Source organism: Nicotiana tabacum, chromosome 20 (genome assembly GCF_000715075.1).
Source record: "Nicotiana tabacum cultivar K326 chromosome 20, ASM71507v2, whole genome shotgun sequence".
In the NCBI taxonomy this organism is placed as follows: domain Eukaryota; kingdom Viridiplantae; phylum Streptophyta; class Magnoliopsida; order Solanales; family Solanaceae; genus Nicotiana; species Nicotiana tabacum.
Genome location: NC_134099.1, coordinates 132,760,975 through 132,780,414, shown reverse-complemented (window position 1 = coordinate 132,780,414; position 19,440 = coordinate 132,760,975). Strand labels below are relative to the sequence as shown.

The 19,440-nt window shown below is 37.3% G+C and overlaps 1 long non-coding RNA gene across 1 annotated transcript; it reads left to right on the top strand.

The window, feature by feature from the left end:
• Positions 1-1,126: 1,126 nt before the first annotated feature.
• Positions 1,127-17,264, top strand: LOC142174673 (uncharacterized). The gene is made up of 3 exons (XR_012703681.1): positions 1,127-1,750; positions 8,000-11,592; positions 16,940-17,264. It is a non-coding gene; the product is annotated as an uncharacterized LOC142174673 (long non-coding RNA).
• The last annotated feature ends 2,176 nt before the right edge of the window (positions 17,265-19,440 follow it).

Sequence of the window (19,440 nt, the reverse complement as noted above, 5' to 3'; positions counted from 1 at the left end):
GATATTTTCAACTTGCAGTGTGGCATTGGGAGGAAAATGAGAAAAAGACTTCGAATTCGTAGAGGAATTATCAGAATGGGTGTATCAGTTGAAGATGCGAATGTGCGTGCATGGAGGGTGTGAAACGGTTCATGGGTTTGGAGACAATATGGTCTCGTGGAATGGGGTTACTCAAGATGAGTGCGGATTTAGGTTGGTGATGTAAGGAATGGGGCTACTGTTATCTCTAAGGCAAATTAAGGATGAATTAGAAGAAGTTAGATTGATTAGCTATGGTTGAATTGGCATAATGGTGTCGGTGATCAGTTCCTTCAGCGTGATTAAGTTATGCATGTGATTTGTGGCAGTACGTGCGAGGTTTGACGGCCACCGTAATTGATTTTATTTGGAAGTATTCAAGTATTATGGCCTTGTTATGTGTAGGCGGATCCCGAGAGGGTCATGGTGGTTTAGACCACTACTTGAGGATATGAATGTTCTACGGTTATGAGAATTCACTCGCGTGTAGCTATGGTTATCTTGGAATGAGTTAAGTAAAAAGTTTCTATGTGATGAAGTGTTTATCCTAACAGTGGTTCAAGAGTTATTATGAAATTCTTGTACTATCGTATATTGGCTTGTTAGGTGCAGTGAGCAGTGTAGACATGTGATTTTTGACCCTCCCCAAGATTTTTCATATTTTAGCATGTAAATATTTAATTTAGGCCTATGTAGCTATTTCAACTAATTTTGGCTCTTTTACTTTACTTCGTCACAAAAATAAAAATTACAAAAAAGTTACATATTTTTAGAGTATTAGTTTTATTTTTTTTTTAAAAAAAAAAAGAAACAAAAGTTTCCAAAATATATAATTTAGTTTAGTGCAATTTTTAAGTTAGAGACTTTCAAGAAATAAATATTGAGTATGTAGTGATTTTACCTTGTTATTTTAGGAATAGATTTTATTTTGTGGACTTATTTTCGAAAACAAAAAAAAAAACTAATAAAAAAAAAGCCAATGAATACATGGCACATCAGATTCCTTCCAACAAACCTTATCCCAATTCCAAAAATTTCACATGCACACAGGCACGACAAAGAGAATTTTCGGAGATTTTTTTTTTTTTTGGGGGGGTGAGGGGGCCCACGATTTTTCTTGGAAAAGTCCTTTTCTTTCCAAACAAATGAAGACATATGCACAGACTAATATATAGACGAAGAGAAAAAGGCTAGGGAGATTTGATCTTCTTTCTTCTTGAATACTGGGCGACAACAAGAGGAAGGGCTCTCCATTTTTACACTAAAATCAGAAAACCAATTCCATATGTTTTTACCCATGTAAAGAATATGAAAACCAGCAACTGTTAAGCCATGAAAATCATCCAAATACATCTCAAAATCTTACATCCATAGCCATGTAACCTTGCTCTAAAACTCCATTGAAACTAGCCAAGTAAAGCTCCAAAATTGCAGAAATTTTCAGCCAAAACACAGCTGAAACCACCCCATAAACAACCCCCGAAAGCCCCAAATTCCAGCCAAGAACCAACCCAAAAAACGACCCAAACAAGTGCGGAAATCAGCTTGAAATCACCATCCAAAACCAGTAGAGATTAGTCCATTTGGGGACGTCGATTTCGGTCGCCGGTGAGTTCTCTGGCCGTAACTCAGTCCCAATTTGGTCTTGTTCGTGTGCTCATTTGGTCGTCGAGTTTGTTGCTTTTGTACACCAGTTGATTTCTTAATAAAGGAAGGCTTCTACTCATTAAAGGTTTTTTTTCCTCTTAAACTCATTTTCTGTTCATGAATGGCTCAACATCATTTTTTCTTTTTCATCCACCAATTATTTTTGGTTTTCTCTGTTCGTTAAGTGTCGAGTTAGTTCTCTGTTATTCCATTGTTATGGAATGTTTTGGCATCTTACCAAGAAAGTCTTTTGCAAATATTTATATTACCACTATGTCTATTAAAAAATGCATTGATGTAGTAATGATTTCCCTGTTTCTTTCCAATTTGCCTCGTGATAGCTTTGTTCTCTGTTAATTTGATTTCAATCCTTAGGTATGAATAAATTTAATCGTTTTCTAATACCATCAGATAGATGTTTAACTTTAGTTATCTTCTTATTTTCGTATTTTTGTATCACTGTAATTAGGATATTTTAGTGTCTGGATCCAATGTGTTTCTATTTTAATATATTTTTAGATTAGTAGTATTTTCCATGGTTTACTTGGGTAAGATACCCTTTCTAGCTTTTCCTTTATATATTTCAAAGATTTAGTTATCAGTACCTAACAAGAGGCTTCAATCGCAAAGATTAATGGCAAGATCCAGTACGAACATTTTCCTCTTATTTTTGGGACTATGATATTCGTTTAATTTCTTATATAAGAAAAATGTGAAATTATGATGCCAGTAGTACTTGAAAATGTGTAGTTGCTTTAGGCGCGTAATTTAAATTAATTTCCTTAAACTCGGGTGCGCATTTCATGTGACCCAAATCCAAATCTCAATAACGTTAAATAGAACGTGTCGCGAATCGCGGGTGCATTTCATGTGACGTGGTTCAAGGCATGTTTTAAATAACGTTGAATTTCTCTAAAAGCGGTTAATAAGCTAAGATGCACAATAGGTTAAAACATGTAATAAATCGGATAATAGGTCAATTATAATAGTTTAAGCGAACGTGCTAGAACCACGGAACTCGGGAATGCCTAACACCTTCTCCCGGGTTAACAGAATTCCTTACTTAGAATTTCTGGTTCGCAGACTTCAAAATTAAAAGTCGAATTTCCTCGATTTAGGATTTAAAATAAACCGGTGACTTGGGACACCAAATAAACTATCCCAAGTGGCGACTCTGATTAAATAAATAATCTCATTTTGGATAATGTCACTTAAATTGGAAAAACTCCCTTATATTACCCTTGGGTGGTAAAAAAGGAGGTGTGACAGCTCTGGCGACTCTGCTGGGGACAAGAACCCAGAATTTCTTGTTCAGGGTTCAGAATTCGAGCTTAGAATAACTGTTATACTTGGCTTTTATCTATTATCTGATTTTCTGCGTGTTTGAGCCTAATGTGCTAAATGCCGCTTTTTACCACTTTAATATTGCTTGAACTGTATATAAACTGTTACGAAAACCCTCTTCTATCTGAGTATTCTAAATCATCTGGGAAGTGTGCACTTCGTGTGACTTCTTTTCTGTTAGATTCAAATCCCAATTTTAGAACGAGGTTCGGATAAGTTGCAAAGCCGGTGAAGCTTCTATATTCCCGGTACGTTGCGCCCCCTCGGCTCGAGCTGTCGGCTCGGGTAAGCCAGGTTTAGAACAATACACCCAGGTTTTTAAACCTAGAATAACATAACATCATGCCGGATCTCTAGTAGGTACATTTGTTTGCATCACGTGCATCTAACTTTGGGGACTCAACACAGGGATTGAGTCTAGGACAAGTGTTTAAAAGACCATCCTGATGCATCTTACGTGCTACTTCAGTATATGTCTGTTTCGGCTTGCATGTTGACTGACTTCTAGAATAGGGAAAGAAAATAAAAAAAGAAAAGAAAAGAAGGAAAATAAAAAAAGAGAAGAAAAAGAAAAGAGAGTGAGAGGTAGGCATTTGAAATATTCTGAAACTCTGCCGAAATTTTGAAAAAAAAGAAAAGTCATTTCAAAATAAGTCAATTTCTGTTCCGTCAAAACCTGGAGAACTACGCGGGTCTGATTCTCACCGGATGTGAGATATGTAGGCAAACCTCATCGGTTCTGGCCCATAATTTTCAAAAAATCCAAAAAACTTTCCTTTACTTCCTCTCTAGAAAAACCTTTTTTTTGAGACCCCAATTTTCAAAAAACCCAAAAATATTTTTCATTATTTGCTTCTTTAGAAAGCCTTTCTTTTAGACCCTAATTGTTTTTTTTAAATATATACAAAAATATTTTTTTTTAATTTCTTTCAAAAATCCAAAAAAATATTTTCATTCTTCTTTCAAAATTGAAATGAAAATTCAAAATTCAAAAATATTTTATTTTTTTAGAAGCATTTCTTTCATAAATTCAAAATAAAATTCCTAAAATATTCTCTTTCTTCTTTAAAAGTTTTTATTTCGAAATTCCAGAAAAAAAAATTCAAAAAAAAAATCTTTCTTCTTTAGAAGTCTTTCTTTGCAAAAATGCTGAAGAAAAATCAAAATCCAAAAATATTTCCTTTCTTCTTTATAAGTCTTTCTTTCGAAAAAATAAAATAAAAAATTCGAAAAAAAGTTCGATTATTTACTTTATTTATGATCTTCTCGAACTACGCAAGATCTGATTCATGTTCCCACATGATACGTAGGCAACCCACATCAGGTTCGATCACCATTAAAAAGAAATGAAAAAAAATGAAGAAATGAAAAAATATTGATAATAATAAGGGTTGACTGAGTTCATTCTAACATGTTTTGTTTTGAATTGTGAAGAAAGTTGAGGTGGTCGATTTGTGGTAAGCTGGAAACACAAGATCCAAGGAAAAATGATAACTGACATCGAAGCTGTTACAAATGCTCAAGAGACTCAGGGTCAGAGGGTTCAACAAGAGTCTGCTATGGTTGAGAAAAATAGAATACTGAAACAGCAAATGACCGAAATGTGTCAAGCATGGGCCAATGGTCAAGGACAACCTCGTCATGAGTCACAATTTGCTACACAGCAAGAGCAGTACCACTCTCCTGAGTACCACTCGTACTCGTTTGATCTTCCTGCAAACATTGAGAAGCATGCCCGAAAGATGGTACAGGAAGAAATGATCCAAAGAGTGAAAAGCTTAGAACAACGGTTGAAAAACATGCAAGAGTTGGCAGGTCAAAAGAGTGTTGCATTCAAAGATATATGCATGTTCCCCGATGTCCACTTGCTGCCTGATTTCAAGACTCCCAAATTTGAAAAGTATGATGGACATGGAGACGCCATAGCCCACCTGAAAAAGTATTGCAATCAACTGAGAGGTGCGGGAAGAAACGAAGAATTGCTGATTGCTTATTTGGGGAAAGCCTTACGGGAGTAGCATCCGAATGGTTTTTGGATCAAGACACATCTCGCTGGTACGTTTGGAATGACATGGCACAGGCCTTTGTCAATCAGTTCCAATACGACATCAACATTGCCCCAGACCGCATTTCCCTTTCAAACCTGAAGAAGAAACCAAGTGAAAGTTTCAGGGAATATACCATTAATTGGAGAGAGCAAGCAGCTCGAGTTAAGCCAACCATGGATGACCACGAGCTAATCACTGTCTTCCTTCAAGTGCAAGAGCCAGATTACTTTCAAAATTTGATGTCCGCAGTTGGTAAATCCTTGTCGGAAGCAATCAAAATGGGATAATAGTAGAGAATGATCTTAAGACAGGCAAAATTATAAGTCAAGCAGTTTTTAAAGCTGCAACTCAGGTTGTCCGGGTTGAATCTTATAATTTTAGCGACACAAATGAGAAGGTTGAAGAAATCATGATGACATCAGGGTCGAGAAGAGGTCCCAGGAGAACATCTCGAAGGTATGAGCAGCCTCCTCAAGTTTTCCATGACTCCCCTGAGCAGTATTATCCACCTCAGAACCCTCAATACTCTGTCGTTCCACCTCAGTATGTTGGCTAGCCACCAAGACACCCCAGAAGGTGAGCACCAGCACCGCAAAATCTCCACTAACCTCCACAAAATTTTCAAATGCCCTATAACCCACATCCAGTCCAGAGGTATAGAAGGGAACAAAGGCTGAAAGATAATTTTACACCAATAGGAGAGTCCTATGCAAGCTTGTTTGAGAAATTAAAGCAGTATGACATGATTGCACCTATTCCTCCAAATCATGTGGACCCCCGTGCAAGAAGCTTTGACCCTTCTAAAAGGTGTGAATACCATTCCAATTCTAGGGGCACAATGTTGAAAGCTGTCGGGATTTCAAAAGAGAAATAGAAAGGATGATTCAGGAAAACCTGATTGTGATCCAAGACAGTGACACCCAGAATATCGCGCAGAATCCTTTACCTGCACATCATGATGCACACTTTGTGGGGATGATGCCTGGTGACATGGAGTATGAGAATCCTCTCGGGAACTTGCTAACTGAAGTTAATGATGTTGAAATTGGAGAAGGCTCTGCTGATTCTGATGAGCAAATTTGTGGCTAAATGCCAAGCCTAGCAATTGAAAAGTCCTTCCCTCCTCACTAGGAAGGAATATTGGTAGTTTGTTTTGATGTTTTTTCTATTATCTGGGTTATTTTAGGGTTGTGATCCAGATTTTATTTGTTTTATTTAGTCAAACCCTTCTATCCCTCCATTATGTTTATGTGAGTCTTGTCTTTCTGTTCTGTTGCTATTTTCATTAGCCGAGTTATTTAGGGTTGTAACTCGGATTTTAGGTTGTTTGTCTTGTTGTAGACTCAATGAAATACAGTTTGTCCTTTTGTGTCATTCCATGCTTAGTTCTTTTCCCTTTAGTTTTAATGACATGACATGCATGCGGAATTTTTGGCCAAATCTTAGAAAATTGATTTAAGTTTGAATTGGACAACTAAGGAAAATGCATTTTTGAGGATGAATAAAGAGTTGAAATACTTTAGAATTAAGGTCAAGTAAAATTCACCTTCAAATCATTGTGAAGATCGGGTTTGACTCTTGAAGATATTTAATCAATTGAAGTTTGTTAGAAATTTTGACATTAAGGGATGGAAAAGTGACTTATGACCATGACACACCAAGAGGACAGACATGTTCGTCAATGCTGTGATCTCGAAAGATACTATGTTTGGCACTCTCGAGGCTGGGAGGCCCTCTTTATGCTATCCAAACACTTTATATCTTTCGCTACCCATTTTGAGTCTGTGTTATTTTCTTTGACTACCCTCTTTTGGAATCAAGTTTAGAGTCAAAAGTCAAAAAAAGAAAAAAGAAAAAAAAATCAATGTCCCAAGAGTACAAACAGGGGCAATTTTCAAGAAAAAAAATGAAGAAGAAAAGAATTGGCAAAGATCCATGCCCCCCAGAAAATAAAAGCAAAAAAAAAAAAAGACAAAGAAAAAAAAAACGAGAGATGAAAATAGTTAGGTTAGATGTTTGAACTGCGTTCGACCTGATTCCTTAAAAAAAGGATACGTAGGCAACCTCACTATTCGGTCCAAGCAAATAAGAATTCAAAAAAAAAATCCAAAATTTTCCAATAGCTGAAACTGGGGCAGAAATTTTATTTCACTTTGGAAAGAGTCAATTCCAAGAGTTGTAAGTCCACAACCCTTCATTTTGAGTCTACTTTGAGCCTTCATGCCGACCCTTCTGTCCAACCTTATCCAAAACCTTCCAAATAAAGACCTCCTTATATGCCTTCAAGAATGCCAAGAGAAGCATGCAATGAGCAACCGTTTTCACGTAACATAGAACACTGTCAAGTTGCTCACAAAAAGAATGAAAAAGAAAAAGAAAAAGAAAAATGAGAGAGTCTTACTAGTGAAAACCCTAACAGGCACTGTAAGGCGACGGTAAGTGAAGGTGAATAAATGTGAGAGACTTGTTGGTGAAAAACCCTCGGGGCACCACTAGTCAAAAGTGAGTCATGAAGGTGATGCAAAGGATTGACATGAACAAGCCCGACTTCAAAAGTCATAAGAATAGTAAAAGGGAGGATTTGATTAGTTTGATAGATCAGGTCGTTGAGTCCAAAATGCATGTCATGATCATTAAGGCTAGTTATTAAAAAGAAAAAGAAAAAAAAACTTTTCCTTCTGTCCTTCCGACATGGGGCATTTATTGTTAATACTTGTTTCTTTGCATCATTGTGTCCTTCACTCTGAGTCGGTCCTTGTCAAAACAAGAAAGAAAAGATTTCAAAATCTGCTACCATCTGTTCAGTTGCATAAAGTAAATTTGGCCATCACACTCAGTTGTTACTATCGACATGACTTGAGGATTCATGCAAAGGCTCCCCCAAAAGACTCTTGTCAGCCTACTTGGCGCAAGCAATGATAACTTGTGATTCTCTTTGACAGATAAATTGCTCAAAAGCAGAAAGTCATTCAAGATATCGGAAAAGGCCGCCTAAGAAAAGATCTCCAGTTGGGATAAGGCTGATTGAGCCACAAATACAAATGGCACTGGGTATGAAACAATTAGAGGTGGTGCAGAACAAAAGTCTCTTGAAACCAACTCAAGCTGATTGATCAGAAGCCAAGCTGCCCAAGACTCAAGGCCACAAACCGACCACCATTTTCAAAATTGACAAATTTTTTTTGTGTGAAACAGGAACAAAGCAGTGCAAGGAAAGTGGTTCAAAAAAAAAGAAAAAAAAAGAAAAAACAAAAAAAGAGAAGAAAAAGAAAAGAAGAGAAGAGCCGATAAAGGGAAGTTTCTCAAATCTTTGCCTTTATTTGTCTTGCTATTGTGCATTAAATCTTGCCATTGATCTTCACATTTTTCCTCCTAGGATAAAAAGCCCTAGTCTGATGGATTTTCTCCCAATAAATATCTTAGTCGGATGAATCTTTCTCCTAAGATAGAAAATCTAGTCTGATGAATTTTCTCCTAGGATAAAAATCTTAGTCTGACGAATTTTCCCCTAAGATACAAAAAAAGACCTAGTCTGATGAATTTTTCTCCTAGGATCGAAATCTTAGTTTGATGAATCTTTCTACTAAGATAGAAAACCTAGTCTGATGAATTTTCTCCTAGGATAGAAATCTTAGTCTGACGAATTTTCTCCTAAAATATAAAAAAAAGACCTAGTCTGATGAACTTTCTCCTAGGATCAAAATCTTAGCCTGATGAACTTTCTCCTAGGATCAAAATCTTAGTCTGATGAATCTTTCTCCTAGGATAGAAAACCTAGTCTGATGAATTTTCTCCTATGATAAAAATCTTAGTCTGATGAATCTTTCTCATAAGATAACAAAAAGGGAACCTAGTCTGACGAATCTTCTCCTAGGATCACAATCTTAGTTTGATGAATTTTTCTCCTAAGATAGAAGACCTAGTCTGATGAATTTTCTCCTAGGATTAACGTCTTAGTCTGATGAATCTTTCTCCTAAGATAGAAAACCTAGTCTGACGAATTTTTTCCTAGGATATTTTAAAAAAAAAGGAAGTCTGGATTTGAAAAAAAGGAGTCATTTTTTTAGTTTTCTTAAGATTATCAATGTTTAGTTTTCCTGAAATCAGGAGGGCCCGCCTGGAGAATAAGGTCAGTTTTTACTTTAGTCAAGCTTAGTTCATAGTTTTCCGCAAGCTCAATCACATTTAGGAGACGCACATCCTAGTCGAGTCATTAATTTTACTCTCATCATTGCATCCTTCATCAGCAGTGCAGGTGATTTATAGTTTTGTTAACACTCACAAATGTTCCCAATATCAAACTGGGGCAGGAGAATTTCTTTTGTTTTGTCTGTTTTGTTGTAATTAGGCGCCCACCTGGAGAACAAGGGAAGACAACTCAAGTTTCAAGGGAAAGCATTTTCGAAGGAAGACAACTCAAGTTTCAAGGGAAAGCAGCTTCGAAGGAAGACAACTCAAGTTTCAAGGAAAAGCCGTTTCGAAGGAAGACAACTCAAGTTTCGAGGAAAAGCAACAATTCAAGTGTTGGTAATCAGGAGCCCACCTAAAGAACAAAGCAACAAGTCAAGTGTTGATAATCAGGAGCTCACCTGAAGAACAAAGCATCAATTCAAGTGTCGGTAATCAGGAGCCCACCTGAAGAATAAAACAGCAATTCAAGTGTTAGTAATGAGGAGCCCACCTGAAGAACAAAACAACAATTCAAATGTTAGCAATCAGGCGCCTACTTAGAGAATAAGGGAGTTCACTTCATAACGCAACTCAAGTCAGCAACAAAAGAAGCTCGCGGCAAGAAGGCGAGTCAACAGACGAGATGATCAATGGAAGTAATCTCAGTCCAGAATTAAAAAAAAACAAAAAAGAAAAAAATAAGAAAAGAAAAAAAAAGGGAAAAAGGGAGTGAAGCCAAAATGTAGAAGCTGAAACAAGAGGCGGATTGCTCAAGACATGACTGAGGTCACAAGCACTATGTATGATCTTGATCCAAAAAACTAAAGAAGAACGAGCTAGCACCTGCAGCTAACAAGCGCCGAGGTTCAAATCTAAAGTCTGCATGAAGAACCATTCAAGACTCCAGATCAAGCTTCAGAAGACTTATAAATAGGAATCTTGTAACTCATAGTTGACAGAGTTAGTTAGTCTTTTTCATTTTTTGATTTTTGATGTAATAACAGGACCGCGGACCAGAACCTCGACGGAACGACACCTCGACCGGCTCTCCACCTCGGCATACTCCATCATCTCACTCACTTCTGTTGGCCTGATTCCTTTATATCCAAGGATATGTAGGTAGCTCAGATACCAGGGCTCGGTCACATTCTCTTTTCCTCTTAGTTTTAGTCTCTCCAAATAAGGGTCGGGTCAAAAAACCTGTCTAGTCGTTCTTTGTCTGAAAACTCTTCGCGTTTCCAATCAAAGAGGGGCCGCTGTAGACATGTGATTTTTGACCCTCCCCAAGATTTTTTATATTTTAGCATGTAAATATTTAATTTAGGCCTAATGTAGTTATTTCAACTAATTTTGGCTCTTTTACTTTACTTCGTCACAAAAATAAAAATTACAAAAAAGTTACATATTTTTAGAGTATTAGTTTTATTATTTTTTTTAAAAAAGAAACAAAAGTTTCCAAAATATATAATTTAGTTTAGTTTAATTTTTAAGTTAGAGACTTTCAAGAAATAATATTGAGTATGTAGTGATTTTACCTTGTTATTTTAGGAATAGATTTTATTTTGTGGACTTATTTTCAAAAACAAAAAAAACTAATAAAAAAAAGCCAATGAAAACATGGCACATCATAAGATTCCTTCCAACAAACCTTATCCCAATTCCAAAAATTTCACATGCATAGAGGCACGACAAAGAGAATTTTCGGAGATTTCAGTTTTTTTTTTTGGGGGGGGGGGGGGCACGATTTTTCTTGGAAAAGTCCTTTTCTTTCCAAACAAATGAAGACATATGCACAGACTAATATATAGACGAAGAGAAAAAGGCCAAGGGGATTTGATCTTCTTTCTTCTTGAATACAGGGCGACAACAAGAGGAAGGGCTCTCCATTTTTACACTAAAATCAGAAAACTAATTCCATTTGTTTTTACCCATGTAAAGAATATGAAAACCAACAACTGTTGAGCCATGAAAATCATCCAAATGCATCTCAAAATCTTACATCCATAGCCATGTAACCTTGCTCCAAAACTCCATTGAAACTAGCCAAGTAAAGCTCCAAAATTTCAGAAATTTTCAGCCAAAACACAGCTGAAACCACCCCATAAACAACCCCCGAAAGCCCCAAATTCCAGCGAAGAACCAACCCAAAAAACGACCCAAAGAAGTGCGGAAATAAGCTTGAAATCACCGTCCAAAACCAGTAGAGATTAGTCCATTTGGGGACGTCGATTTCGGTCGCCGGTGAGTTCTCTAGCCGTAACTCAGTCCCAACTTGGTCTTGTTCGTGTGCTCATTTGGTCGTCGAGTTTGTTGCTTTTGTACACCAGTTGATTTCTTAATAAAGGAAGGCTTCTACTCATTAAAGGTTTTTTTTCCTCTTAAACTCATTTTCTGTTCATGAATGGCTCAACATCATTTTTTCTTTTTCATCCACCAATTATTTTTGGTTTTCTCTGTTCGTTAAGTGTCGAGTTAGTTCTCTGTTATTCCATTGTTATGGAATGTTTTGGCATCTTACCAAGAAAGTCTTTTGCAAATATTTATATTACCACTATGTCTATTAAAAAATGCATTGATGTAGTAATGATTTCCCTGTTTCTTTCCAATTTGCCTCGTGATAGCTTTGTTCTCTGTTAATTTGATTTCAATCCTTAGGTATGAATAAATTTAATCGTTTTCTAATACCATCAGATAGATGTTTAACTTCAGTTATCTTCTTATTTTCGTATTTTTGTATCACTGTAATTAGAATATTTTAGTGTCTGGATCCAATATGTTTCTATTTTAACATATTTTTAGATTAATAGTATTTTCCATGGTTTACTTGGGTAAGATACCCTTTCTAGCTTTTCCTTTATATATTTCAAAGATTTAGTTATCAGTACCTAACAAGAGGTTTCAATCGCAAAGATTAATGGCAAGATCCAGTACGAACATTTTCCTCTTATTTTTGGGACCATGATATTCGTTTAATTTCTTATGTAAGAAAAATGTGAAATTATGATGCCAGTAGTACTTGAAAGTGCGTAGTTGCTTTAGGTGCGTAGTTTAAATTAATTTCCTCAAACTCGGGTGCGCATTTCATGTGACCCAAATCCAAATCTCAATAACGTTAAATAGAACGTGTCACGAATCGCGAGTGTATTTCATGTGGCATGGTTCAAGGCATGTTTTAAATAACGTTGAATCTCCCTATAAGCGGTTAATAAGCTAAGATACACAATAGGTTAAAACATGTAATAAATATGATAATAGGCCAATTATAATAGTTTAAGCGAACGTGCTAGAACCACAGAGCCCGGGAATGCCTAACACCTTCTCCCGGATTAACATAATTCCTTACTTAGAATTTCTGGTTCGCAGACTTCAAAATTGAAAGTCGAATTTCCTCGATTTGGGATTTAAAATAAACCGGTGACTTGGGTGACCAAATAAACTATCCCAAGTGACGACTCTAATTAAATAAATAATCCCATTTAAGATAATGTCACTTAAATTGGAAAAACTCTCTTATATTACCCTCGGGTGGTAAAAAAGGAGGTGTGACTAGCGGTATGAAATTTGAAAGTGAGGATCAAGTTTGTGGTTCGGTATTTGACGAGGATGTCATGAGCTCGGATAAGCAAGAAGGAGATTTGGATATTTGGAGTAAGTTGTTATTGTCTTCAGCGTCACCTAAGATCGACATTTTGTGTCGGAGGCTTTGCATCTTGGTTACGGATTCTTGATATGCTTTGCAATATTAGTGTGACAGGTGGTATAGATGTGCAGACTCGTTATCTAGTGCGGAAGGTCGTAGGAGCGTATCTCACGAGAAGATTGTATAAGTGTGATATGTATTCACTTGGTTGATTAAAGATTTAAACCAAGTATGAAGATCATGGTAATATCACTAATTTGAGAATTTATGCCCGGAGGGCACTCGACTTATTGGGTTGTGGACTGTGGAGGATTTCCCCGATTATGATGGTAGCTCGCGTGTGTTATGAGAAAAAGGGAGTTATTATGAACCTTCGAAAGGTTATTAGCCTAGTTCAGTGTGATCAAAATCAGCTTGAGATCCGTGGATGGATCTAAATGTGAATATAGGCTCTATATCAGGCCAGATGTGTTCATTTTAGCAATGCACTCCTTTGGACAAGTAGTCGGGGTACTATTTCGTCGTCAGCTATTTCATGAAATGATATATGGCGCCGTATGAGTTGTGAGACGGCTTGGTGAATTTCTTATGTATTGGGGTTCCGTGTAGAGATGATGTTATAGGAGAAGGATGTCTCTCGAGATTCAGATCGTATATCGCACCTCAATTGTGCTTGAGTTTTGTAGCCTATGGCACTATATGTCTCCCTAGGGATGGTATTATGCGCTTAGCGTGCTTGTGACTGATATTCAGTATTTTTTAGTAATGAGCAATTTAGCTCGATATATATCTCCTTATGTGAATTCTATGTGTGGATCGGGTGGCGCGCCGCCATGGATATGTTATCTGGATCGGGTTGCACGCCGCAACAGTATGATGTTGAGTACAGTTTTCTATATGCTATTTTTGTATGCCTTGTTTCTCATTTTCTAAGGAAAATCCATATTAGTATGTGAGTTAAGTAGTTCCTTCTCGAGTTCGTTTTCCTTTTGTCATGTTTGAGTTTATAGCCTATTGGCACATTGTGGCATCATTTGAGACTTTTGATCATGTCCGTGGTGGCTTATTGCTTGAGTAGTTCGTACTGGGTGAGACGAGATCATTGGATTTAGGATCAGTGCAATCTGATTATATGAAGCATATTAAGGAGCTAAGACCATTATTTGGTTCAGAATGAGGTGATAGTTCTTGTCAGGAGTATAGACCCAATGATTTGTTGATTCGGCAGTTGGTTATAAATTTCTACACATCTCTTCCATCGTGGTGGTATTGTAAGAGTTAGAGCAAGACCTATGTATGTCATGAGGTGCAATGAGAGCATCAGGTTCGTGGAATTTCGACTATTATGCTCAGAGAATGTTATTGTGGTTTTGTGAATAAAGCGGTGCAAGGTGTGAATCCATCAAAAGGTATGCAGTCATATTCTGGTACATCGTGCGGTGATTGATACGGTGAGCGTATGTTGGAAACAAGCCTGGCAGAGAATTCCGGATGTTGTAATTGGGCTCTAAGGATTATTTTCCTAAGTGAAAAAGGGTATCTTTGGATTGATTGAGCTAGGGTGCCCAGCTGAGTGGTGGTAGCACGAGTAGGTGCTCGAGGTGTTAAACAGTGATTTTGGGCAACCCCAACGTAGTTCTTAGCACGTTCGAGGATGAACATATGTTTAAGCGGGAGAGAATGTAATGACCCGATCGGTCGTTTTGAGCTCTAGTGCGTCGTTCAGTAGTTTGAGGTCATGATCAGCTTCACTTCAGGTATTATGACTTGTGCGCACGGTTGGAATTGATTTCCAGGAAGTTCGGAGTTGATTTGGAAAGAGAATTCTCATTTCGGAAGTTTTAAGTTGAAAGAATTAGCTAAGACTGGATTTTTGAGTAAACGACCTCGAAATTGGGATTCGAAGGTTCCAGCAAGTTCGTATGATGATTTCGGACTTGGGCGTATGTCCGGATTAGGTTTTTGATGACCTGGGAGCGATTTGGTGCCTATTGTGGAAGTTAGCATCTTGGAAGAAATTTCATAAGTTTGGGTTGAAGTGCATTTCGATGTAATCTATGTCCGTTTGAGATTCTGAGTCTGGAAGTAGATTCGTATGGTGATTCTGGAGTTGGGAGCGCGATCAGAAGTGAATTTGGAGGTCCGTGGGTCATTTTGGAGTCATTTGGCTAAAGATAGAAATTTGAAGGTTTTTGAGAAGTTTGACCGGAAGTGGACTTTTTGATATCGGGGTCAAAATCCGATTCTGAAAGTTGGAGTAGGTCCTTAATGTTGAATATGACTTGTGTACAAAATTTGATGTCAATCAGACGTGATTTGATAGGTTTAAACATCGAAAGTAGAAGTTTGAAATTCTAAAGTTCATAAAGCTTGGATTGGAGGTCGATTCATGATTTTAGCATGGTTTGATATGATTTGAGGCCTCGAGCAAGTCCGTAATGTGTTTTGGGACTGGTTGGTATGATTGATTGGGGTCCCGGGGCTTCGGCTGGATTCCGGATGGTTAACGGAACGAAAATGGAATTTGGAGAAGTTCTGAAGCATCTGCTTCTGTCATAACCACACCTGCGGTTGGTCGACCGCAGGTGCGAGACCGCAGAAGCGGTCGTAGCCTCGCAGATGTGGCCTAGATCTAGCCAGGCCAAACTGCAGAAGCGGCTCCTTAGCCGCAAAAGCGGCTTCGCAGATGCGGCTTCAAGACCGCAGAAGCGGTCCCAAACCTTTTAGCCAATTTCGCAGATGCAGGACCGTAGATGCGGAAACTGCTGAAGCAGTCAGCTTCATTTAAGTCGAGCCCCAGCCATTTTTGACCATTTAGCACTCGGGTATTGAGAGATTTTGGAGCTCTTGAGAAGGGATTTCCACATACCATCGTGAGGTAAGTTCATCTCCTTTATTTCTAAGTTTAACACTCGAGTTTTGGGTAGATTAACACCTAAAGATTTAGAGAAATCAAGGGGTTAGAGCTAGACCTAGGGTTTTAATAAAACTTATATTTTACCAAGAAATTAGTTATGAAATGGATTAGAAATCATATATTATTGATCCTTAGGTTATAGAGAACAACTTCCCTCGAAAAATTTCGGAATGCGGGCACGTGGGCCAGGGATGAATTTTAGGAACCTTGCATTTAGAGTTGGGAAATTGGTTTAATAATTAGAATATGATCTTTTGAGCATGTATTGACTAGTTCTTACCCTATTTGAATAGTTTTGGATCGTTCGACTCCAAATTGGAGGTTTGAGCGCGTTCTTGAGTCGGAATATAGGTTTCGGAGCGAGGTGAGTCTCCTTTCTAACATTGTAAGAGGGAATTGTCCCCATAGGTGATATAATTGGTTATCTGCTTCTATTTGTGGGGGCTACGTACGCACGAGGTGACGAGAGTGCGTGCATAGCTACTATTATGTTGAAGTCTGGGTAGTCTAGGACCCAAAAACATGCTATACATGGACTATTTGTTATCTTATTGACAGCTGAATTGCTTAAATCACATCGAATTAGTAAATGAATTTCTAAAAAGATTTAAACTTCATTTTCCTAAATTATTAAGAGAGAATTGGATTTTCTTTGGATAATTGTTCCATGTTGACTTCTTGATTGACTGTCTGTGTGTGTTTATTTTTGGAACGGGCCGAACGCCTCGGTAGATTAAATAGAGGCATCTATGGTTCGTGACGTTCGACCTTCGGCAGTGCACAATTTAAATATTGTTGGATCGGGCCGTATGACCTCGGCATGATATGCACATGCTTGTATTGCTTGCCTAAGAATGTTATGTGATAATATTTGCCTTCCCTGGCCAGACATTGTTGATAAGCATAATGAAAAGTAAACCTTGAAAATCCGTATTTATTTGAGATGTTGTTTACCTGCTATCTGGTTTTACGAGTTTATAATTGTTTTATAAAAATTCATGATTTCCTCACATTTTCACTATATTATTATTGGACCACTAGTAAATGTCAAAGTTGACCTCTCGTCTCTACTTCTTCAAGATTAGACGGGATACTCATTGGGTACACGTTGTTTTCGTACTCATACTACATTTGTTGTGCATTTTTGTTGCACAGGCACATGCATCTCTAGTGGCCTAGTGGGCGTAGCAGCACGGTTGATACGGGGACTTAGGTGAGCTGCACTTCCCGAGACGACCCGCAGCTAGCAGTGTCTCTTTCAAATTGCTGTATTTACTTTCTGTCCAATATTGTATTCCGGACGGTTGTTGTACTACATTATTTACTAGAAATTGCTCATGTACTTGTGACACCAGGTTCTGTGATGATCACGGGATTTTTTAGTAGTTAAATTTTGTAAAGACATCCCCATTTATCCAACAGAGTTTATTATTTATTATTTATTTGTTTAAAGGAAATGATTTAAAAATAATTAAAATGAGAAATTGCTAGTAAATTGTGGTTGGCTTGCCTGATAATGGTGTCAGGCGCCATCACGGTCCTTAGTGGATTTTGGATCGTGACATATTTCCTTATATATATATATATAGTTTATATGTATTAGATATATATATATATATATATATTATATATATATATATATATATAATATATATATATATATATATATATATATATATATATATATATATATATATATATATATATATATATATATATATATATATATATATATATATATAAGAAATTGCCTTAGATAAAAAAATTCAAAAAAAAAATAGCCAAGAACACTTAGGCCCGTTTAGGCCCGACCCATTTAGCTTGGGACCACGTGGGCTTAGGCTCGCAGTGGACCGGTTCCACCCATCAGGACCGTTTGGCCCGGGACCGCCAAAGACCGGCCCGCCAAAGCCTAGGACCATTATGCCCGGCCCGTTTAGCCCATTTAGGCCCGGGCCAGGCCCACATACAGCCTTAGCAGAAGGTCCCATCAAGGATTTATAGAATTTGACAATCTCTTCTTGTATTTCTTTTGGCTCTGTAAGATTCCTTCCTTCTAGTGATATGATCTCCTTAATGGTTTTTCTCTGACTTCTCTCCTTAACCACAGTTGAGAAATACTTTGTATTTGAATTCCCTAATTGGATCCATTTAGCTCTTGACTTCTGTTTCATGATGTTCTCCTCTATCATGGACCACTTTTACAGGTTCTGCATTGTAGCCTTTTCCTGTTCCACTAAATCATCTGACCATTTTGATGTTAGTTGTTTCTGAATCATCACTAACTCATTTCTTGCTTTGTCTATTCTCTGTGTAATGTTTCTAAACTCCTCATTATTCAAATGCTTGAATAATGGTTTTAGTGCCTTCAATTTCATCCATATATCTTTCATCTTCCAATTTGAAAACTTTTGTTGCCATACTTACTTCACTATATCCTGAAACTTGTCATGATCAGCCCAAGAGTTGAAGAACCTGAATGGAACTTTGATGTCCCTCTGATTTTCCTATAAAGCAAGCACCATTGGATTATGATCTGAGATTAGTGGCACATCATATTCCATCACAATATGACCCCATTCCATCATCCATTCATGATTACCAAAAGCCCTATCCGGTCTGCTACAAATTCTCTCATTACTTTGTTGTTTATTAGTCCAGGTGTAGTAATCCCCTATCCATCTTACTTCATTGAGAAGTAATTCATGATTACAGTCATTGAAATCCTTGATCTCCCCATATTGTATTGGATTCCCATATAATCTATCTCGTGGATATAATATTGCATTAAAATCTCCAACAATTAACCATGGCATATTCATTCCTTGAGCCAGTATTTTAAGTGTATCCCACATACTCTACTAAAAAATCAGGTTTTAGCGACAGACAAATTCTGTAGCTAAACAGAAAAATTCGTCGCTAATCTTATTTAGCGACGAATTAGCAACGGATTATCAAGAAATTTTATTAGCTACGAGTGTTTTAGCGACGACGTTCATAGGTAATTCCAGTTTGTTTTGTAGTGATACTTTTCCTTTCCACACATGTGTTATACCCATAGATTACAGTTATAACACATGTCTTATTTGATGCTATTGTATTAACTTGACAATGCAGTACTTGAGCTTCTTCTTTCCGCTTATCTACTGTATATAATCTACTATCCCATAGTAGCCAGATTCTACCATTGATTGTACTCCTGTAATTATTCAGAAACCCCCAGTTGGATGCCATATTAGCTGCCATAGTTGTTGCTTTGTGCTCTTTAACTTTGGTTTCTATTATTCCTGCTAGGGTAATATGTTTTGTCTTTATATATTTCCTCAGTTCCTTCTGTTTATACTTTTTATTTGCACCCCTTACATTCCAAAAAAAAACCAATTCATTTGTTAATAACTGGTTCCACCTCCTTTGTCAGGAGGAGCTGACTTGGATCCCCTATGGCCTCTATTTAACACTGCAAATACATTTTTTGTTGGCACTGAAGATAATATTGAAAACTCTTGTAGATTGAGTTCTAGTACCCTGTCTATTGTTTTTCCCTTGTCAGGGGTATTGATACCATTCCCCCCTCTTTGTTTCTGATCCTGCACCAAATCAGTTGCTTGTATCTCAACAACTTGCATGTGTTTAGCATCTGCGTCTATGTTTCTAGC